Genomic DNA, 24115 nt, shown 5'->3' with positions numbered 1-24115 from the left:
AAAAGACACTTTGATACAGTTGCACTCGCAACACCATGCTCACCACATCACGAAGATAACTGGTCAGTAATCATTTAGTTCAGCAGGCTATGAATTTCTAACAGCAGGGACAATGCTGACTGATTTCCAACAGCAAAGTGTGCTATCAAACAATTTCTGCAAGACCAGAGAAAAAGGAACTGCCAACTGATGAGCAAGTTCCTTAAGAATTTTTCTGCTGATCTGTGCCTTGTGTTTTCTGGACTCACTTGCTGAAATTGCTCCTCCACCTCCTGCTTGCTGATATAACAAAAGAACCTTTTGATGTCACAAAGTGAAGTTTGCCGCTGAATCTCATATTCTGTAAATTCATCAGTTTCAAATTGGCTAAATAAAACTACTCAATTTATTTGCAACATTACAAGGATGCAAACCCAGACATTTTATGCAGATGTGTCCATGCATCTCTGGGATTCTTTGTCTATCTCCAAGACACTCTGATCTCAAGAGCTCATTGAGCTTTATTATGGTTCTTTGGATGACCCCTACAACTGCTGATCTCCTCTTTAATCTCCATCAGGCTGTTTTGGTCTGCTTGGGAGGGCTCCTTCTCCTTTGCTTGAGGAGCTCCTGCTGATCACTAACAGACAACAGGAGTTATCCAATCAGCAACATCATCAAACCATGGCCCCATCCTCGGTCTGGGTCCTTCTGTACCTGTGGCACCATTCTCTCCTCTATCTGTGGAAAAACAATGAAACTTTAAAGGTTGATTTTGAGAGTTTTCCTAAACACTTATTACTCGTAATGGTAATACATCAGCTACATTCAAATGTTCATTTCATTCTGACAAGAGTCCTGAATGGTTCACTATTGCACAACAATTACCAACATTTGAAACCAAGACCTTATCTGCTAATGTTGCAGTAATTGAATGGACTTAACAAGGTTGAAAAAACCTGTACCTCCAAAGAATACTTCCACTGCAGCATGCCAAGGGATGCCTTCAAATAGGTGACCAGCTTCCAGTTCACAGCCTTCCTCCTTTTCCCTGGACATACCGTCTTTCCTGTCAAATTGGTATGGTGCTGCTCCATTGCTTGCTGCTGTTAGCCAGATTCCTGCCAGGAAGCCATTAGTTGGCTCAAAGATGCCTTACCAGATGTCTTTCGAAGTTCAACATGGCGTTTGGCTCTGTGGGCATGTCCTGGTTGCCCACTGAGCAGTGTAAAACACATTCCCAATCTAACTGGGGATCTATAATTTATTAAACTTTAAAATTTTTGGTTGGGATGAGCACCATTTTGATTTTGCATCCAGCAACATAATAACAACACAACTGCAGGCATTTTTTTGTTTGTAAGGTGCGGGTTCAGACACTAGGTGGCGCTAATGATACATGTAATAGTAAAGAGAGTTTCTTGAGACAATACAGTGTGGAGCTGGAGGAACACAGCAGGCCAGGCAGCATCTGAGGGGCAGGAAAGGTGACGTTTCAGGCTGGGACCCTTCTTCAGAAATGGGGTCTTGGGTTTCAGTTCCTGAGTTACGATGAGGTGAATCCTTAAAATACTATGAATTGGCCTCTTGGTGAATCTGCTACCTAACTTTTGGTGAAATTAGCAAATTAAAATAAATTGAAATCGAATTAATAAGAGAAACAAAAAAAACAGAGCAATGGAACATCAACGTCATTAATACAATCACACTAAAATAAAAGCAAAATACTGTAGATGCCAGAAATCTGAAATGCAATCACAAAATTCTGGAAGTACTCAGCAGGTCTGACAGAATTTGTGGAGAGAGTAACATCATTAGTATTTTGGGTTCATGACATTTTAACTGAACTAAAAATATTAGAGACGTAACAAGTTTTAAGCGGGGGATGTAGGGAAAGGGTGGGGGGAAGGTGGGGAAAGTGGAAGCTTTGTAATAGAATAGAAGACAGAAAGATTAATTAAAACAGAGGATAATGCAAGAAAGAAGGAGGTGGTAATTAAAGAAGAAACAAAAGTTGAGCCTACAGAGATTGAAATGGGAATATGAGGTTAGCATCTGAAACGGTTGAGATTCACTGTTGAGTCTGGAAAGCTATAAAGCACCTGGTTGAAAGATAAGATTCCTCAGACTTGCAATGGGCTTGATTAGAAAAGTGCACAATTTCCCTGTATCTTAAACCCTCCAAAAAGTGTTGGGGAGTTCGGAGGGTTCTGTTTCAGTTAAACTAACAGTTACTCAGGAAAAATCCCCTCCAGCCCACTCACCCACCCCCCACACAGCCCCAGCAATACCCCAATTCCTGAACACAACCTAATTTGGTTATCACCTACCTGACACCTAGCCCACCTTGAGTGCTAACTCCTTAACTAACAGCCCCCCTCACGTCACATTTTACATACTTGCCCTTTCAGAAAAGCTGTCAGTGGTTGGCAGTGTTGGTATTTAAAATGCAGAACACAACACAATCCTGAAGGAAGGTTCAGAATTGCAGCAAGATCTTTGAAGCTCATTTTTAATTAAGAAAAACAACGCTGATGGTCCCTCGTAGATGAAAAGAAACAACAGTGGGGTACACTCTGACTGTCATTGCCATCCACAGAACATCCAAGCTATTAACTCATTTAACAAATGCTGACTCACCTGCTGAGCATTTCCAGCAGTCTTTTTAAAAAAAAGACAACATTTGATTGACAGTATTGTTTTAACTTAGAAATATCTTACCAATAGTTTAATATTCATTCACACATGATAAAGAGGTGTCAATCGTTTACAGTTTCCGCTTTGATCTTTTAGAGATATGGTTGTTTGACACTATTATAGGATTGCAGTAACAACAGTTTTTTTACAGAAAGGTATGAATGGCTGATTTTCAGCATTTCTGCACATTATTATTGTTATTAGTTCTGAACAAATTGTATGCTGGGTGAATGGGATGGGGGTGCTATGAGCTGCTGGAGTTTTGCAGAATTAGGGAGACTTCACACACCTTTGAAAATGATGAACAGGACCCAATGCTGGAACTCCCATCCACATGACTAGCAACCCCAATTTTCACCCAGATGGAAGAAAGGTGTGGTCCCACACCCTGTATTCCTGATCTGGCCAGCTCCATTGTGGGAACAGGTATCTCACAGTCTTTCAAGATTTTCTCATAGTCAGGCCACATTCTCAAGGAATGTTCACAGCCACATTCTCAAGGAGGTTCACAGCCACTCAGAAAGTCTGAATATAGGAGCCATTTGAAAGATAACTTTCAAATCTTACCCATACTAATCCATTACCCCATGTAGCCCTTATGCCAACCTAATGACAACATGACCCCGATTCAACCTATGGGCCCTTATAAACCCTATGTTAACTTATTATCAATTTGCCTACCCATTCTCTCCACCCATCCACCCCTCATGGCCCCTCATAACTCTTTCTCATGTCTGGTTTAAAATTAAAGCAAAGCTTAGCAGTTAAGTGTCAGCCATCATCTAACTTGGGCATTTTCTATGGAAAAATCTTCAACAATCAGAGCCCATTTACCAAAAAAATCAGCACTCTTCTCTCATACAATCTAAATACTGTTTCCCATTACACTGGCATTTCTTGAGAATTTCCTGATTGGTGCAAGGCAAAACGTTTCAACAAAATGTGTTGATTTTCAGCAATGCTTTCCTATTAGGTAAATGCTGCAGGAAATGAAAGTAGATGGCTTGTTAAACATTACATTTTAAACAGTTGGAGTGGAAAAAGGAAAACGAGTTTAAAGTGGCTGATTATTGGCAACATAAAGCACAATATTTATCAGATTTATTTCAATGTGTGTCTTATGTTGTTGCTGTACTGGTTGGTGAGTATCTGGTAGATAAAAGCAAAGAGCTGCAAATGATTGAAATCGGAAACAAACACAGAAAATGCTCGAGAAACACAGCAGGTCTGGCAGCATCAGTGGAGAGAGAAACAAAAGTAACATTTCAAGTCCAGTACTATTCTTTTTGAGGAGTCATTTCAGACTCAGAGCATTAATTTTGTTTTTCCTCCAAAGATGCTGATTAGTTTCTCCAGTGTGTTGAGTGGTCTGGTGTTGATCACATTTGAATACTATAAATTGCTATACAGTTTATTTTTCCAAGTACATGATTCACATTCCATAGATTTCTCAAGTTTTTTTTAACATTTGCTGCATGTCTCTGTGTTAACCAGCAGGTGGCTTACAAGTTACTTCAAATGGATAAGCAAATCAACATATTTGAATAAACCCTTTTGTATTTGCATCTTGGCTTTGCAGATTCAAATTTAAGATAAAATCAAAAAGTCAGTCTGAGCTCTTAGTGCAGATATTACAGATATTGATCAGATGTGGTTGGTCAACCATAATTCAGGGGAATAGAGGCTTCTATATACATTGTTTACAATGGATTAACCAGTGTATCGCTTGAGTACAAATCAGTGTTAATATCTGGTAAATTTAATTGGAGATGCTCAGAGTATCATTGGACATAGGATACCAGAATCCTTAGAACCAATGAAAGCTGCAGCAAACTTGTTCAGTCACAGTTGATTAACTGTAGTTTTAAACTTGTGTATGCAAAAGACAACAATTCAAGTGAGAACACGGAGCTGGGAATTTCCATTGGAATTCTTCCCCTTTTAAGTGGTTTTGAGGTGCAACCCTGTGTAGAATCAGTTACCACTACTGACCAACTCAATCTGCCACAGGAAATGGCTTTCAAACTCTCTCCAGTCTTTGTGACCATGATTCCTATATCAACCCCACCCCATATGAATGGTCAAATCACTCAAAGAAATGTCAGCAAATACAATAAAATGCATAAGTGACTGTGGTCCTTGTATTTATCATTCTATGAATGCAATCTCTGAAGCCAAACCATAGCCTAAGCTATTGCTAAATTTAATTTGATTAGTCTGCCACTTAGTCTGTAGAGGGGACACTCTCTGGTAATGTGCAGCATAATTTGTGTTTTTCCACAATTGCCTAAGGGATTTGTATTGCCTGTAGCGGAGGTTAGCTGAGCAGGAGCCCTGGTTTGTTCTGAACCTATTTAGTAAGGACCACTCTCATCCAAACCTGCCATTTAACAGATGGGGTTTGTCGCAGGAGTCTGGTTAGTGATTTGCCATGTTTCCAATCCCAGATCCAAAGAATCAGCTTGTCGGAAGACTTTCTTCACATGGGATTCTGTGATGCATGGAAGGCAACTGAACATGTCATTACAGGGTGGGTATGGATGGTTTCCACCAGCTTGTGAGCTTGTGTTAGTGGTAGGCATGAGGGGTTTAGTGATGCTTGTGAGTTCCCTGGGCAGAGCCATTATACCAGAGACCATCTTGGGTGAAATTCCTGAGCTCTCTGAAAACTTCCCAGAAAACCAATTTGTTTTTTAATGTTGTAATTTGGAGCTGTACAAACACTGAAGTACTTTTGCATCTTGGATTGGGAGAAATGGATTTCTCAATGGGGAATTCCTCTCCATCTCTGATGCGAAGAACAGAGGCTTGAATCAATGGGAGAAGCTAAATCAGAGGAATTTAGAACGAGGCATCACAAAGGATATGGCTTTCCAACACATTTATACCCCTGCATGAGTTTTAGATAGAAAGTCTTGCAAATATTTCTCTGCTGTTCAATGCCTCAGAAGGCTGCACTCTCTCACTGTTGTCCTACCCCCAACCCATCCAAGACATTGTTGGGAATTTCTGACCTTACTGGTTGAACACGTTACCCATCATGGTGCTGTGAAATTTCATGCCACTGGATCATTCCTGGTAACCCCCAATGGCCTTTAACAAATTAATCAGGCAGCATCTCACCTTTAGGTTATTAATAATATGATTAGGTAGGCTTCTTTGTTTATTACTTTCTGATTGGAACCTGGAAAGCAAAGATAGCTATCTAATTCCATTGAATGTGAGGATTTCCATGTAGAGAACATATGACAGCGAACACGTATCCTTTAAAAGCTCAAACACCAAACACTTAATTTGTAGAGGCTGCCAATGCCCTTTTCTTGGGAGCCTTGTTGTCTTGGATATTTCTTGGACTGCCACACTCTCTGAGGTACTCTGAATAGCATTACAGTTTTTGCATTGTGATAGAGATATTTGCAATGGACTCTTCCCCCTAGTCCATCCCTTTAACTATACGTATGGAATCCCTCTTTACTACATGCACGTAAAGTGTCCATTAGTCATTGTTTATTTTAAGACTGAGGCCTTAAGACCAAAGTTCTTCAAGGTTCCTCAAACAATTCAATCACTAATGCTTTGTTTCCATCCTGTGAAAACCCCTTTCTGATCTGAATGTTTTCAAAGACAACTCTTGAACAGCTTACGCCGCCAAACCCACTCCCAACTTCCTTATCTATGTGCAGCAGCTGACTCCAGAGTGAAGCTGTTAACTTGACAGCCTGTTCCAATCAGTGAGTTGCAATGAATTTGTTTGTAGATTGGGAATTAAACTTGACCAAGGCAATTGTTGTGTACTTTTCTTACTTCAAATGCATAGGATCAACAGACCGTTTCGTCATTTCATGCCTGGTTTGAGCACCATTTGAAAATCATCCCTTAGAATATATCTTTTTTGTTTTTTTGAACATTTGACTTAATGTGCAGAACTTCATCAGGCAAACAACGGAAACACTGTGGTGGAGCAATCTGGCATTCCACCCGACAAAAGGCAAAAATAATTTTCAGCATGTTACAAACTTATAGCTGTAATTACGGATTTTGGGTGTAGGTTAAATTGTCAGAATATCTGGGACACACAGTTTATGGTCAAGGAGGTGTGTTTTCAACAGGACAGGTTTACATGGTTGTAGGTATTGTGCAGGTTCTTTAAAATATTACTTTTTCTGGTGATTTGAATTAATTTTATTAAATTTCAGTTTAGTAATTGGCCTATCAAACTTGGAAAACGAGTTAATTGAAGAAGCTGAGTCTGAAGTGCTCAGGTGACTTGTGCAATTATGACCCAAGTCAATATTCTATCTAAATTCTCCCTACACCAATGTAATGTTATAATAAGATGTGTAGAAGTAATTACTTTCTAGAGTTCTCAATTCAATACAACCTATTCCATGCAGCTGAGTTTACTATCTTATAGGCAATAATATTCTTCAAGAAATAACTAAGGCCACAGGTCATTCTACAGTGCATATTTGGAAATGCTCAGCAAGGTAGGCAGCATCCATGTGGACAGCAACAAGATTCTAATGAAACATTGTCCACCTGAAACGTTAACTCCATTTTCTTTCCACAACTGCCATCTGACCTGCTGAGTATTTCTAATATTTTCTGGTTTATTATTCCAGCATTGAAGTATTTTGCATTTGTATTGCATATTTAGACATTTTGATATTGTGCCACAGAATATATTCAACTATATATCATTGTACTGTATTAAGTAGAGTTCAGTGGGATTTGAGGGTGGAATCTGGGTTAGATAGAGAATTGATTGCATTCTTGAATATGGAGGTTTACTAGTGGAGTCCTGTAAGGTGTTAGAGCTGTCCTATGATGGAGTAATCAAAGGATATGACAAGAAAAACTTTCATTGTGTGCACTGAATTTTTTTTTAACTTGCTGGGGTCTCCCATATGTCTGCTTTCTTCCTGAAGTGGGCAGATAAACACCCCAATATAGAATGTGAAATGTTACCACATCAAATGACATCAAATCAATGCTCCTTTGCATTGCTTCATGCTTTGTAATCTTTGTAACTATTAAAATTTCTTAAATATAATCTTCTTGTCTATCAATGTAGCTTGTGTTTTCAGTGTGGAGAACCCAGATGTTTCATTGTGCCAATTAAGATAACTAACAGATGCTCCTCAACAACTTTCCTCAGAAAGTCTGGCACATTCTCTAAACAGCTGATCATTTAAAAATGCAACACTGAATACAAGCCTCAGAGCTGTGGTTGCACTGAAAGTGCATTGGGTCAAAAGCTTATTATAACTTAAACTGCAGGCATCCCCAACAATCGATTGCTTAATAAAGAGGGTAATAATTTGGAGAGTCAATTTTCCCTGACTTCATCTGGAAAGTTATGGGCTACAGCAGATATTTACAACAACTTTCTGTTTCTAAAGCTGGTAAGTTATTTTAGAATTGGTTATTTATACAATTATTAAAATAATTCGGAGGCACACTTTCCCTCTCCCACTCATTGACAGGCACCCTTCTCCCCCACCATCTCCCAGTTCACAACAGTAATCTTTTCCCCACACTCCTCCCAGTTTACGATGGCTCACTTTTCCACCTCCCCCCCTCACATCATTTCACACTGGTGTTTCCCCCACACACATGCCCCAACAATTTACATTGTTCTCCTCCATCATTCCTTTTCAGTTCACATTAATATACCACTTCTCTTGCTCATGCATACAGTGTAGGTATTACATATGGTTTGGCACTTAGCAAGGTAAATAATCTTCATACGGTTAGACAATTGCAGGACAATTACATTTTTCATTTTGAAGTATTGAAATTTGGTATATCAGCCATTATTCTGTTCGCATTTGTAAGAGCTGGTAAAAACAGGGTGATTACCATTAATTTTTTTCAGGGTTCTCCCCAGTGTTCCACTGTAACCTCTGTCACATTAATGCTTATAGCGTAACAATCACTCACTCACCAGTGCTTAAATAATTCTGTGAGTTAGTTCATTTGAAACAGAAAAACACATTAAAAGTTACAAAGCAAACTGATTTCTCTCTCATAAAAACCGAAAGAACTGCAGATGCTATAAATCAGGAACAAAGACAGAAGTTGGTGGAAAAGCTCAGCAGGTCTGGCAGCATCTGTGAAGAAAAAATCAGAGTTAATGTTTTGGGTCTAGTGACTGTTCTGAGGAAGGGTCACCGGACCGGAAACATTATCTCTGATTTTTTTCTTCACAGGTGCTGCCAGACCTGCTGAGCTTTTCTGTTTTTGTTCCTGATGTGTATGTGTGTGTGTGTGTGTGTGTGTGTATGTGTGTGTAGTTTGCAAACCCACAGCAAACTAGTGTGTGTGTGTGTGTGTGTGTGTGTGTGTGTGTGTGTGTGTGTGTGTGTGTGTGTGTAGTTTGCAAACCCACAGCAAACTAATTGCCAGGCAGTTTCAACACTATATGCACCTAGCGCACAGAGTCCTTCAAGGTGATCTTTCTTTATAGGTAAGGTACACATGGAACAATTCAGTAGCAAAACTGCCAAAACCCTGGAGAAACTGCGTAAAAATAAATTGTTTGTATATTGCTTTTTTAGAAATATGTTGTATGCTGTCCTGAGACTACAATTGGCATTGTGTGGATAATCTAATTCATTTTTAAACTGCTTAAGCCACTTAATTATAATTAAACTGACTTTTCTGCTTCCAAGCAATGAAGCAGAGAGAAACTCAAGTTGATATATTTGATTTCATGATGTGTTTTTAGTCTTAAAAGATTATTGATGAGAAGGAAAATTAGCATTGTACATTACATGGAGGTATTAAAGATCCCCTCAGGTTTACCATATGACAGACGCTTTGGTAAACTTCAATGTGCCTTTTAGCTCATAAACCTACAATGCTATCCAGTGTGGTAAATGGGGTTACAAACCCAAGTATCTTTGGAAATACCCATTGCTTCAATTACTGTCTGTGATTGCCATAACTACCTTTTATAGGCATAACTTTGATCTGCTTGCCAAATTGCAGCATATCAATGGGATGTGGCTGATTGATGAGATTGATAAGCAGAACAGTAAATATAGTCTAGCTAATTAATTTATAAATTTCTTGGTAATTTTAAAACCGCCTGCAAATTTGAAGTACTGAAATAACTTCTGAGGAAGGGTCACCGGACCCAAAACTGATTTTTCTTCACAGATGCTGCCAGACCTGCTGAGCTTTCCCAGCAGCCCCTGTTTTTATTCAGAACTTTCTATCATTTTGTTTATGTCCTTCTTTACTTTTGTCAACATTATCTGAGAATTTTTTTTTTCTAATTCTGATAGTTTTATTGACTGGGGTGTAGGATCATGTCAGGTATCTGAGATGAAAGGAAAAATGACCAGGATAGCCAGACTTGTTCCATGTTTTCCTGTATTAAATGTACAAGGAAGATGTTGTTTCTTCTCCCAATCCCTGGAGTTTGGGTTCAAAATGGACAGAAATATATTTCAGGATGGCAAGCTCCTGGCTAGCAGGAACTGCAATCGTCTTATTGAAAAGTACGTGCTTAAATTAGAAGATCAAACATTTCATGCTCTGAATCTGTGGTTGTTTTAAGCCTTATATTGTAGGCATAACATTGTTTGTTTCAGTGGACCCATCCACCAACTAGAGATCTGGTGGCAGCTTAACCACCGCCATTTCATGTCTGACAACCCAATTTAGTGCCACTTAACCACTCAGCTGGATGGCATTTGAGCCTTCCTTGTCCTAGGGGCATTTTCCACTTCTGGAAACCACCAGCCGATCTTCAGTACCAGTGAGAGCAGTAGGCAATGTCAGGAGGATAGGGATGGACTGAGCCGCAGGAATTTCACTGAAGCCTGGTGGATAAGGTGGGTTCACAATTACCAGACAAGGATATAGTGGTAAGGGATGCAGTGAGCAGGCAATAATATCCAAGGCTACCAGGGTTAGGGAGGGTGACACTGTTAGGCATAGGCTGCCCAAGGAGAAGGCACCCTTCACCAGGATCTTGGGTTTACCCAATGGGTGTCCACATGTGGTCCTGACCCGCTGCTGGTTGAGGCCCTCAATTAGTCCTTAAATGCCTGTCCTTGAATCTTCCCAGCCAGACTTAATCGAGACAGTCAGGAACGAGATAGATCTTCATCCCACACCTTCACACCCAAATAAATGGACCCTGACAAGTTCCATCTCAGGAGGAGGTGGGGTGCAAGAATAAAATGGTACATCACACCAGCTTAAAATTTCCACCTTCCAACCTGCCTCCAACCTTCCCTATGCTGTTCCTTAAGACTCCTGGCATGCCCAATTCAGAAATTTCATATTTTGAACTTCCAGTCAATACTTTTAAAAAGTGAACACAAATAAGCTATTGAAATGGCTGGTGTGAGTTATGTGAGGTTTGACATTGGTATAGACAGTACAATTACAGATAGTAATGGGAAGGCAATAGCCTAGTGGTATTATCACTGGACTGTTAATCCAGAGACTCAGGTAATATTCTGGGGACTGGGGTTTGAATCCCACCACAGCAGATGGTGGAATTTGAATTCAATAAATATCTGGAATTAAGAGTCTAATGATGACTGTAAATCCATTGCCAATTGTTGGGGAAAAAACCCATCTGGTTCACTAATGTCCTTTAGGGAAGGAAACTGCCATCCTTACTTGGTCTGGCCTTTTTGTGACTCCAGACCCACAGCGATGTGGTTAACTCTTAACTGCCCTCTGGACAATTAGGGATGGGCAATAAATGCCGCCTGGTCGGTGATGCCCTCATCCCGTGAATGAATAAAACAAAGAAAAATGTCTCAAGTGAATAACTAATGACATGTTAGACCTTCATAGCCATCAGGAATCTCCATACAACTCTTTGTTTAGGGGTAGTCAATACCAAAGGAATCTTTATGTTGTCTGTCTCCAAAGGTCATTCTGAACAAAAATTAACAAATTTTTTGGCAGATGGATGTGAATTTTTCTATCACAGTCCTGTTTTAACAAGATGATGGTTTCAAGCTCTCAAATTGTTAAACTATAACACGGGATATTGGAATCAACATGAGCACCATGTCTTATTTGGAAAAGGATTTGAACCTGTAAAAAGTCACATGTCACATGAAATGCAAAAGTTTCAAGAAAGTCACGTAGGACCATGGTGGTGTCTGCTTTTATAATCAGCCAGAAGTTGTTTGCAGACAGCTTCAACGATGAGAAAGTGAGACCACAAATTAGCTATGAGCCACCAAGCAGCCAAGGTGATTAACAGCAATACGCTGAACATGTCATACAACAAAGAGAAAGATTCCAGTTTAGTTCCAACCTAATCTGAGAGCCAACACCCTAGAGATTCAGCTACAAGAAATTGTTATGATCCCAGCCGATGGTATTACCAGACAAGTCTGTCCCAGACTGAAATCTGGTTTATGGAGTGATAGTCATACAGTCATACAGAATGGAAATAAACCTTCAGTTCAATTAGTCCACACTGACCATGTTCCCAAACTAAACTAGTCCTACTTGACTGCATTTGGCGATATCCCTCCATGCATTTCCTATTCATGTACTTATCCAAATGTCATTTATATGTTGTTACTGTATCTGCCTCCACCATTTCCTCTGGCAGTTCATTCCACACACGAACCACTCTCTGTGAAAAAAGTTGCTCCTCATGTCCTTTTTAAATCTTTCTCCTCCCATCTTAAAAATATGCCCCCTAGTTTTGAACTCCCCCACGTTATGGAAAAGATCCTTGCTATTCACTTTATCTATGCCCTTCAAGATTTTATAAACTTCCATAAGGTCACCCCTTAACCTCCTGTGCTCCAGTGAAAAAAGTCTCAGTCTATTTTTATAACTGAATTCTTCCATTCCCGGCAACTTCCTGGTAAATCTTTTCTGAACCTCTCCAATTTAATATCCTTCTTGTAGCAGGGCGACCAGAACTTCACATAGTACTCCACAAGAGGCCTCACAAATGCCCTATACACCCTCAACATGCCATCCCAACTCCTATACTCAAAGGTCTGCGAAATAAAGGCAAGTGTGCTAAGTGCATTCTTAACCACCCTGTCTACCTGTGATGCAAATGTCAAAGAATTATGTACCTGAACCCGTAGGTGTCTCTGTTCTGCAATACTACCTAAGGCCCGATCATTAATTGTATAAGTCCTGACCTTGTTTTTTTTAACAAAATACAAAACCTTGCATTTACCTAAATTAAACTCCAACTGCCACTCGTCAGCCTATTGACCCAATTGGCCAAGATTTCTTTGTAATCTTAGATAACCGTCTTCACTGTCCACTATGTCACCAATTTTGGTGTCATCCGCAAACTTACTAACTTGATAGATCAGATTTCCTTTTTATTTAATGAGGTGGTCTTTCACGGGAACATAAATATACGGTGTTGCAGATTTGATTCTAACAATTAAACAGAAGTTTTTATGCAAAAGAAATGAAGATAAAACAGAACAATCCAAACTAAATGCGTGTAACACAATTAAAATTTAACACAGTAAAATACAATATCATCTATCCCAACACCATGACTCTTTGGTACTGAAACACTGCTGAGGGTTCCCTTTTATATCACATCTTTAGTTTTGACATAACTGTTTCTTCCAATTTCTGGACTTGAGAGTTTGATAGCCTTTTTATTGATTAGTTACATAACCAAACATCAGCTTTCTCAATTCCAAATAACCCCTTCAAGGTTCTAACCTAACTCTTTTGGACTGGAGGTTTCAACCAAAACTCTGACACTGGAGTAATCAATTTCATAACTTTACTGAACTAACTCAACTCTCAGGATAAACTGTTTCTTACATCCAACTTCAACCTCGACTTCTGAAAATTGAAACAGAATGTTTTCAAATCAATGGGTTCTTTCCTGAAGCCAAAGAAAATTAATCCATGAATTTTTTTCTAAACTAAAAGCAAGCTAATTCAATATTTAATTTGTCCAATTATAAAACTCTCACAATACAAACAAATTTCCATTATCATTCCAGGGACTCTTTCTTATATTGGTTTTAAAAAGACATGGCTCTCGAAAGCCTGAGAACTTAATCATTAAACCCCTCATACACACCGACCACAGCCCACCTGCTACTAGTTCAAAATCAAACACTAAAATAAATAAAATTAATCACACACTTTGCGTCATAAAAATTGCTGAGAATCCTTCTCTTTACAAGACCCTCACTTTTAAATTTAAAATATTGAAATAATCCAAGAAACTACAAGCCTGATTTTGTAAACCTATATTGTTCTCTCACCAATCTTTGTGTGTCTGTACGTATATCCACAAGTATGTGCGTATGTGAGTTTGGGGTGTATGTGTGTATGTGAGTTTGGGGTGTATGTGCATATGTGAGTTTGGGGTGTATGCGCGTACATGAGTTTGGTGTGTATGTGCGTACGTGCGTTTGGGGTGTATGTGCGTACGTGAGTTTGGTGTGTATGTGCATATGTGAGTTTCGGGTGTATGTGTGTACGTGAGTTTGGTGTGTATGTGCATATGTGAGTTTGGGGTGTATGTGTGTATGTGAGTTTGGGATGTCTGTGAGTTTGGGGTGTATGTGCGTATTTGAATTTGGGATGCATGTGCATATGTGAGTTTTGGGTGTATGTGTGTATGTGAGAGGTCAAGTGTACATTCAGTACCTTCTGGCTAACTCTGTGAAAATGAATAACCTTCCTGTTTTAACGTTCAAAAGCCTGCTGCTGGAAATTTTTTTTTACTTGGGATCCATGCTCCAGAAATTGGACAGGAGCTAAGAAAAGGCACACCACTTATATACAGAATATATTGAACACAAGCAGTAAAGGGAACAGACAAATCCTCTTATTGACCAAATTGTCCTAATGCCTGTTTATGTGGCTTGGTGTTCATTTTTAATCTAGAACTCTCCTTTCTGCAACATGGATCATCCTACTATGTTAATGACACTGGGCTAGAATTTGTTCCAGCAACATGGGTCCCCTGTCCACTGAGAGCCTGCTGGAACTAAGAATCACCTCCTATGGGAAGGCCCAGCATCAGACCTCCCATGTGATCTGGAAGGCAAAAACACTGGCATCCAAAAAACAACTGTGTCCCTAAAATGTTCTGGCTCATCAGATGTCACAACTCTCCATTGCCAACTGTGCTCCCAGTTTGCACAGAGGGCCAGCCCCAGGATTGACCCAATCCCAGGACACAGGTGAGTGAGGGCAGGCTGGGGATTACCGGAGACCAGCAGGAGGGGATTTAGTTGTATGTGCAGCAGATTAGATTTCAATTGATACTTCCCCTCCTTCCCAATGCCAGGTCCTCAATCAAGCACAGTCTGTCTAAAAGGGAACCTTTTTCCTTCAAGAGGGTGTAGGCTGGTTGACTTTGGGAAAGCCTTGGCGAATTCAGAAAAATCCCAGAGTCACTACTGAATTCCAGTTGGCAGAGGGATAAATGGCTTTACGCACTCACTAATGAGCCTGACTGCTTTATGACCATCAATGTGCAGGATTCCTGCACTGGATGCTTCTTACCATAGCTTAACTTGAGATTGTTTAATATGTGCTCTGGCGGACTTCACTACATCCAACCCACTCGATAAATGCAAGCTGTCATTTTAATCAAGCAAGAAACTCAAAAATTGTCGCAAACACTTCAATTTTCAGAGACTTTGCAGGTTGTAACAGTGTTGTCTTGTGAAATCAGTACTTTATTGGATGCTGACTCTCATTTTTCAGATATCATAAGCTCAATGATATTCACACTTTTAAGCGACGCTCTCATGGGAAATTTTCACCTTTTTCCCCACATGGTGGGGGGAAATAATTTCTTGTAAATATTAACTGAGCAAAATGTCACATTGGGGCTCATTTTCAGTGCTCAATGAGTTAGAACGAGGTAAGGAAATGTTTTGAAAGATTAATCTGAAGCAACAAAAATAATTGCATCGAAAAGAAAAAAAGATACTAAGTTCTTTCTTACATAGTCTGCTTCTTCCATAACGTTAAACTTTCCCCCAAGTCATAGTGGGAGATAATTTGGTGTGACAGCATGACAATTGTGCTGTTCCGAAAGCAACATAAATTGTAAGAACTGGAGAATCTAAAGTAGGAGATAATGCGTCAAAGCAGAAATGAACACTTCCACTTGATGTGTTATCTAGTGCCCGTGAAGTGACATCAGTCAATCCACATATGTCATTGGATTGATCATGTGGATCATGGCAGCACATTTGCCAACTGTATAAATTAAAGATCTTTGGAGTTAAGCAAGAGGGAAGTCACCTTCTAATCTGTTGACTACCCATACCGTTGAAGGCAATTTAAGTATGTTTGCTACATTGCGATACCTTTATTGTATCCCAAAATCTGCAAACATTATTCCATAAAAGTGTTGGAAGTTTTAATGTAACGGCTCCTCTGTTGAGGTTAGGAGATTTCTGTTTTCATCTTGTACCTAAGATGGTGCCATATAGAGTGACATTGTAAACTTTTCACTGTACTCCTGTACTTGAGTACTCATGACAATAAAGGATATTCTAATTCTAATTCTAATCCAACCTTGTGAGTACCACCCTATTAATCTACTCTTCACCATTAATAAAGTGAGGGAATGGGTCATTGACAGCACAAATAAGGAATGCTTAGCAATTACCTGCTCACTGATGCTCAGTGGTATATGCTAGGGCCAATCAGCTCCTGACCTCATTACAGCAATGGTCCAAACATGGACAAAAAGGTAATAGTGACTGCCCTTGACATTAAGGCTGGTTTTGACCAAGAGTAACATCGAGGAATCGTAACATAACTGGAGTCAATGGGAATCAGGAAGAAACCTCAATTAATCCCTCACTATCAACATCCTGCAGTTACCATTGACTCGAACTATGTATCTGCCATATACATACTACAGGTCAGAGGCTAAGAATTCTGTGAGGAGGAACTCGCTTCCTGCCTCCTGAAAGCCTGTCTTCCATTCACAAGGCACAAGTCAGGCGTGCAGTGGAATACCCCCAACTTGTTTGATAGGTACAACTCCAACAAGACTTAAGCAGTTTGAGACCATTCAGGAAAAATAAGCCTGATTGAATGGCACCCAGTCCACCACTTTGGAGATTAACTCCATTCACCACTGACACAGTTGCAAAGTGCAAGATGAACTGTAGCAATTCACCTAGGCTCCTTCAAAAAACCTTCCAAACCCACAACCCCTACCACCTGGAAGGACAAGGGCAGGAGATAGGTGGCAGGATCACCGCCAGCAAGTTCCCCTCCAAGACACCCACCACCCTGCCTCACCTTGCTTCAGTGTCTCTGAATCAAAATCCCTTCTTAACAGCAAAATGTTAACAGCAAGAACTGCAGTGGTTTAAGATCCCAGTTAACCAGCAACTTCTCAGGATAATTAGGAACGGACGATAAGTGCTGGCTTTGCTTTAAAATCTGGTGATCTTTAAGGTGGGAATCTCACCTCTATTGCCGTGCAGTGATACTGCAACCGATTGTAGTGTTTTCTTTTTGCCAGGCATTTCCAGAGCGAAGCCACAGTGGTGCCATTAATGATCTAAGCTGCCAATCATGTCAAAGGACAGCCCAAATGGGAAATGAATAAAAGTGGTATAATGAAATCACTTTTAACATATTTTATAGATAGTGCAAATTAAAGATTGGAATAAAGACATGGAGTGAAGGAAGAAGATATTTTTCTGGAAAATAACTTTAAAAATGTTGATTGTTTTTTTCAGACCTGTTCTGTTCAGTTGTGTATCAAAATTTATTAATCACATCACCATTATAAATCCATATACACCTGATGAAAATAAAACAAAGAATTTACATTGTGTTCAAACAGAGATGTGAGAGCTGAAAAGAAAACATTTTCACTGATTTTGATAATTCTTGTCTCTGGGGGAGATGGATGAGGGGGCTGGTGTGATCCACAACACAGCCTATGGTGGAGGCCTGAGTGATAGACTGCAGTATCAGAATTTCCATTTCGATCTGTGTATGTTGAAGCTTTTGAAAGTGCTGCCAGTTTCATAAGAATAACGACAGCCATCAATGTGCTGTCCACCCCCATTTCCATTGCAAAATCTGGGTCATAGAATGTCTCCTATAGAAAGTCAAGCGGTTCATAGAAACAGAATTTAAGTTTGCTGCTGGATAGCTAATTTATTTTGAGTCTATTCATTTTGCATGTCCTGATTGATTGCTGTATTAGTAACTGAGTATTTATCATTCAAACATAATATCAACAAAACAGACCTGAATAATATTATGTTCAAATTGTTAAAAAAAATCCATTTACTATTTAATATTAAAAATACACTGTTGATTATATACCAGATTTATATCCTGGAATGGTATGAAATTAATGTTCTATCATTGAATAACAGGAGTAAGGGGCATGATTGCCACTTTGACAATCTTTCACCCCCAGGTAGGTACGGGGCCATATGGAACACAGCATTTCCCACTGCAAGGAACAAAATCCACAGTTTAAAATCACATGCTACTTATTTTACAATCTTCCAGACCTCTGCTGCTTCAACAAAAAATTTGGAGAGATAAGGAGCAGGTCACCTACCTGGAAGAATTTAGGAGTATTGCAAGGCCACTGAAATAGAGAAAATTAGACCAGAAAACATAGGAGCAGAAATTAGGCCTTTTAGCCTATTGAGTCTGCTCTGTCAATCAATCATGGCTGATAAGTTTCTCAACCCCATTCTCTCACTTTCTCCCCGTAACCCTTGGTCCCCTTGACAATCAAGAACCGATCTATCTTCGTCTTAAATGTACTCAATGACCTGGCCTCCATAGCCTTCTGTGGCAGTGAATTCCATAGATTCACCACTCTTTTGCTGAAGAAGTTTCTCCTTATCTCTGTCCTAAAGGTTTTCCTTTTACTCTAAGGCTGTGCCCATGAGCCCTAGTCTCTCCTTCCAATGGAAACATCTTCCCTACATACACTCTGTCCAGGCCATTCAGTATTCTGTAAGTTTCAATTAGATCGCCCCCTCATCCTTCTAAACTCCATCGAGTATAGACCCAGCCATCTCAAACTTTCCTCATATGTGGCCCAAAACTGCGCACAATACTCCAAATGTGGCCTGACCAGATCCTTATAGTGTCTCAGAAGTACATCCCTGCTTTTATGTTCAAGTCCTCTCAAAATAATTGCTAAAGTTGCATTTGCCTACCGAACTACTGACTCAACCTACAAGTTCACCTTGAGAGAATCCTGAACCAGAACTCCCAAGTCTCTTTGCACGTCAGACTTCTGAATTTTATCCCCATTTAGAAAATAGTCCATGCTTTTATTCTTCTTACCAAAGTGCATGATCTAACACTTTCCCACTTTGTACTCCATCTGCTACTTCTTTGCTCACTCTCCTAACCTGTCCAAATCCTTCTGCAGCCTCCCTGCACCGTCAATACTACCTGTCCATCTAGCTATCTTTGGATCATCTGCAAACTTAGCCAGAATGCCCTCAGTTCCTTCATCTAGATCGTTAATGTATAAAGTGAAAAGTTGTGGTCCCAGCACTGACCCTTGTGGAACACCACTTGTCACCAGCTGCCATCCTGAGAAAGACCCTTTTAACCCCACTCTCTGTTTTCTGCTAGAGAGCCAATCTTCAATCCATGCTAGCACCTTGCCTCTAACACCATGGGCCCTTATCTTACTCAGCAGCCTCCTGTGCAGCACCTTGTCAAATTATAAAAAAAAATTCTAAGGAAGGTCACAACAGGAATTTTACAACAAATTTAAATTACGAAATATTCATTTTGGATTGAAGTTCGGAAGTAAGCAGTTGATTTTGAACTGCACTTTTTTCGATTATAGTTTCTCCTTCCTTCTTATGACTGTGAAGTGCCATCCTGAGTGAATTCAAGGCATCTTTGATGAAGTTATTTTGTTGATAAGACCCTTCCTAGCAACTGATTATTTGGAAAAATGTCCCACTTTCATCAATAGGAAAACATTCATTTTGACCTCAACAGTATCTTTCTGCCGAGTTCCTTTTACCTGTCATTTATTAATTTTGTTTGTTTATTTTAAAGCATTTGCTGGTTTTATAACTACTTTGAAACAAAAGTTGACATATTGTTTACTAGGTTTTGGAAATCAGCATGATAGGTCCTAACTTTGTGTGAAAAAATAAATCAGGGAGAAACACATCAGCAACCTGAATCATCTCTCTGGCTATGTCTGTTTTCTTTTGATTTATGCACTTTTCAAAAGTCTTGGGAAGTTTTTGTAAATTAAGGGGATTTCTTCAAACAAGTTCTTGTCAGGTTTAAATAATACTGCAAACTTTTTGAAAGTTGTACAATGTGGTATAAAGATCACACATACTTACAGTTTCATTGTAGCATTATCCCTTGCATTTCGCACATAAAAGTGGAACATTGTAGTTTGCAGAAAAGTGCATTTTGCATATCACTGTCTGACATCCTAAAAACACTGCCAGATTTGACTCAGTTAATGAAATGTGGGTTGTGGTTCAACATTTGAAAAGCAATTACTAGGAAACAGTGATAGATAAAATTGCTACCAAAATCTTTTCCTAGCTCAATTTTTATTATTATCAGAACAACATAATCATGCCTCTCAGGCATGGTATACAACTTTATTTTGTGGCCTAGCCAAAATGATGTTCGACTGATTTACAGGATATGGAGCCAAGAGTCATATTGTTAAATAAGCTGAGATTCCTCTGAAATGCCACAAGCCTCAAAATACTGCTTTCAGTTCTGGGCACTATACCTCAAGAAGGAAGTATTGGCCTTGCAGTGGGTGCAGTGTAGATGCACCAGAATAATATCACCCAAGTTATGAGAAGCAGTTTCAGAAAATAAGTTTTCTGAACATATAAAACATACAAAATTAGCAATTGTTTAATTTGATGAAAGGATTTGGTTGAGGAATTAGAAACTATTTCCTCTACAATGGGGAGTGCATAACCTTAAAGTTAGAGCTAGGCCATTCAGGGGTGATGTCAGGAAACACTTCTTCACACAGAGGGTTGTGGAAATCTGAGACTTTCTAACCAAAAAAGCTGTTGTTTTATTTTAATTTCAAAAGTGCAACAGATTTTCTTTTTTAAGCAATTGGCATTCAGGAATATGGGGCCAAAGTGGATAAATTGAGTTATTATACACAGCAGTCATAATCTAATTGAACAGAGAGTCAGGCTCAAGTACCTGAATGGCTTACTCTATCTCTATGTTTCTACCGATATAAATTGAGTCAAATTAATTAGTAGCTGCAAATGAGAATTTCTGGATCATTAAAGTTGATGGTACATGACTAGGAAGGTTTTAGAGGGATATGGGCCAAACACAGGCAAGTGGGACTAGTTTGGTAAACTTGGTCAGTATAGGCGAGTCTCTATGACTCTATAATTCGTATCTTATTTGAGTTTTGAAAGAGAGAATGCAACTGAGTTGAGTTGAAGTCAGATTGTGAGCTAACCCGGGTGTACATACTTGACTACTGAAGCACATAAACAGATCTTGTACTTGTCATATTGCAGGCAAGAATGTATTTCACGCCAATACTTCCGGTTTATAGCAAACTTGAACAATCCGTGTTAGTGTAATATTATATGTTATGTGTATGTTGTGCCCAAAAATCTCCACACAGTAAATCCACAAGCTAGTTGTTGGATGGAGAAGGGTATCTTAAGTCATGTATGAACACCTCACAAAGTGAAGATACAACATAAGGGTATATTTGCTGACCTTTCCATGGAGCAACAGGTAGATTTCTATAAGTGGGATCAATCTCTTTCCTGGTGTGTAGGAGAAGCGCCTAAAAGTGAGCAAGGAAAATTAAGATTAAATGAGCTCTGATGAGTCATCTGGGCTCAAAACGTTGGCTTGCTCTCTCTCCATAGAAGCTGCCTGACTCACTGTGATTTCTAGCATTTCTTGTTTTCAGCACAGATTCCACCATCTGCAGTAATTTCCTCCTCCAAGATTAAATGAGAATTGTGATTTGTGTTTGTGATACTAATATTTCCTCGAATTCAATCATCTTTAAGTATCTTTTTTCTCTGAAACAATATAGGAGGCAATGCTTTCGAACATTTGTGTGGATCGTGTTGCTCCAGTCAGTAATCAGCACTGTTCTTCCAGTTGTTAGAGTTCTCTCCCTCTTTGGTAAAATATTTCCTGCATCTAATGCTTGGACTTTACATCCCCCACAAGGTCAAATTTGCTATTATGGCAAAACTCTCATCCAATGCTATCCTGATTCTACCACATGCCATTTCCAGACAATCTTGTCACTGCTTGGATATCCCAAAATCGACTCTCATTGCTGACACTAACATTATCTTTAAAAGGCCACTGTGTAACTGAGCAAGCGTTGTCAGTCCAGAACTGCCCAGCACTGGCAATTGCCCCAGACATAGCAGAGAAGGGGAAATCGGTGTCTTGCTTTATGGACCGAGACCTGGAGGTCCTGGTGGACAAAGTGATGCAGTGGAGGGCCATCTTTCCTCGGGGATCAGAAATAAGACACAACACCAGATCCTGCCAGCCTGGGCTGAGGTTGCCACTCAGATCAATGCAAACTCAGGCATCTGGAAGAATACTCAATAGTGTAGAAGGAAGGTCAATGACCTTCTCCACTCCGCCAAGACAAGAACAACTATTTACTCTCTGCTACCTTACACTCTATCTCTGTTACTGCACACACCTCCCACCAAGTCTCATACTCTACTCCTCTGGCTATAATGTACAACATCCTCCCCCACTCATTCTCACCCAGGCCAATATCTGACACCGTCAACCCTGCATGTTCTCTGTGCTGCCTACTAACTCACTCGGGACAATTCACTACTTTTCCACCACCCACACTGACACTAACAGCTATGCCATTCACTCCCTCACTTCCTCTGATTCCAGAAGTAAACAACCGACAGTAGGGTAGAAGACAGGTGGTGGATCCTGAATGCCCCAAGTGTTCAAGCCCCTGGACTGATATCAGAGGTTATCCTTGACTAACTATTCAAGGATTCCCTGAGTGAAGTTTGTCTTCCTTGATGTAACCGAGGACTGCTAACAATTGTGTCAGGCTTCCTGGCTTTGTGCCTGTGTTAAACAGCAAGGCAAGTGGGAAGCACTATGTGTCTGGAAACTCTGACTCAAAAGGTGCGGCAAAGCAGGGATGCTGTGAGCATCCAAGTAGGCTCAGAGTGAGTGAGCAATAAGAAAGCGAGTGAACAGCCCTGAGAAGCAGCCTACTTCAATGTGTGAGCAAGGTCCCTGTCCCTGTACCTAAAGTGTCCTTGCAGCAGTATTGCATTGCTAGTTGCCAGGGCACCCCCAAGCTGCAGCATGAAGTGCGGAAGTGTCCTTCAAATGGGTCAGAGAGGTGCCATGAGGGCTCTGAGAATTGTTCAGGTGTTGGATACCAGCTAGAAGGTGCTATGAGACAGCTTACTGGCTGGCCAAGATGGTGGCCTGGAGTTGCAAGCAGTGAGTTGCAGTTGCAAGGTACCATTCAGAGTTTCATATCAGGAATTATTGATTTCTAGTTTATTCACGGTTGGTGGAATAGGAAGATGCTTATTATAGTGTCATAGAGATGTACAGCATGGAAACAAATCCTTCAGTCCATCTCATCCATGCCCGCCAGATATCCTAGATAAATCTAGTCCCATTTGCCAGCATTTGGACTATATCCCTCTAAACCCTTCCTATTCGGATACCCATCCAGATGCCTTTTAGATGTTGTAATTGTACCAGCCTCCACCACCTCCTCATTTCATACATGCACCACCCTCTGTGTGGAAAAGTTGCCCCTTAGGTCCGTTTTAAATCTTTACCCTCTTACCTTAAACTTATGCCCTCTAGTTTTGGACTCCCCTACCCCTGGGAAAAAGACCTGTCGATTTACCCTATTCACGCCCCTTATGATTTTACATACCTGTATAAGCTCACCCCTCAGCCTCCAATTCTCTGAAAAGATTTGTTGTTCATGAATCTGTTAACAAGTAATAATCCCCTCAAATAGGCATCTTATCACTGCCTAGCCACAGTGTCATCTCGTTGCCCAGATGTTGTTAAAAAGATGCAGTTAATTGCTCCCGACATTAAGATGAGCCTCTTTGAATATCTTACATGATTCTGCCAGCTTTTTTGCCATAGTCCACATTGTTCAGGCCCCTATAAAATTCTCCTCAATGAAATGTGTTCAATAACAAGAATTTGTATGTCAGATGCTGTAAACTTTATCCTGATGTACAACTTATTTTGTTTGGTGAAAACTATTCGTGTCAATGGAAAGATGGTTTGAATTTCCCTGACAGATAGCAAGAACTGCAGATGCTGGAGTCAGAGATAACAAAGTGTGGAGCTGGAGGAACACAGCAGGCCAGGCAGCACTGGAGGAGCAGGAAAGTTGATGTTTTAGGTAGGGATCCTTCTTCAGAAATTTCCCTGTCTGTATTTCAAT

This window comes from Rhincodon typus, chromosome 18, assembly GCF_021869965.1.
Source record: "Rhincodon typus isolate 14 chromosome 18, sRhiTyp1.1, whole genome shotgun sequence".
NCBI lineage: Eukaryota > Metazoa > Chordata > Chondrichthyes > Orectolobiformes > Rhincodontidae > Rhincodon > Rhincodon typus.
The sequence above is the reverse complement of the archived record's forward strand: the minus strand, read 5'-3'. Positions refer to the sequence as shown.